Source organism: Helianthus annuus, chromosome 7 (genome assembly GCF_002127325.2).
Source record: "Helianthus annuus cultivar XRQ/B chromosome 7, HanXRQr2.0-SUNRISE, whole genome shotgun sequence".
NCBI lineage: Eukaryota > Viridiplantae > Streptophyta > Magnoliopsida > Asterales > Asteraceae > Helianthus > Helianthus annuus.
This window is the reverse complement of record NC_035439.2, coordinates 127568549-127569290: the sequence shown is the minus strand read 5'-3', so window position 1 is coordinate 127569290 and position 742 is coordinate 127568549. Positions and strand designations below refer to the sequence as shown.

Genomic DNA, 742 nt, shown 5'->3' with positions numbered 1-742 from the left:
TTTTAGGCTGGTGATTACTCACAATCCTTCACCGGTGGTTATTCCTCATAACAACCAAGGGAGAACTTTTGAAGTAAGAACCAATTCTTTACAAAGTTTGCCGAAATACAAGGGGCTAGCAACGGAGGAGCCTTATTTCCATTTGGAGGCATATGACTCAATTTGCAATACTTTTTGGAGTCAAGGTTTTTCGGCCGATGATATCAAGTTGGTATTATTTCAATTTTCTTTGGAGGACAAGGCAAAGAAGTGGTTCTACACTTTGCCTTAGGCATCTATTTATACTTGGGCGAAAATGCAACAAATTTTCCTAGACGAGTTTTATATCGCCCAAAAGACCAATGATGCTAGGAAGGGGTTGAGGAGTTTCCAACAACAACAAGGCGAAATGTTCCATGAAGCCTTCGAGCGTTTTAATATGATGATCAAAAATTGTCCTCATCATGGGATTGAACTTTGGGAGTTGATGAATGCCTTCCACGAGGGGTTGTGTGCCGAGGATGCACGTGATCTAATGTCCATCACAAATGGGACTTTTGGCACAAATTATGAAGATGAGGATTGGGAGTTCTTGGAACAAATGGCCATTACCTCAAAGAGGAAAGCCCAAGCATCAAGGAGAGCACGACCGGCTGTCACGAGATCGCAAGTTCATGCAGTTGACGATGGTAATGTTCAAACTACTAATCAAATTTATGATATTTGTACTATTTGCAATGAAATAGGTCATGCGGCTGATAAT

At 41.1% G+C, this 742-nt stretch overlaps 1 non-coding gene across 1 annotated transcript; it reads right to left on the bottom strand.

Moving 5' to 3' along the window:
- Window positions 1-344: 344 nt before the first annotated feature.
- LOC118480664 lies at window positions 345-450 on the bottom strand. The gene has a single exon (XR_004863644.1). It is a non-coding gene; the product is annotated as a small nucleolar RNA R71 (small nucleolar RNA).
- Between the last annotated feature and the right edge of the window lie 292 nt (window positions 451-742).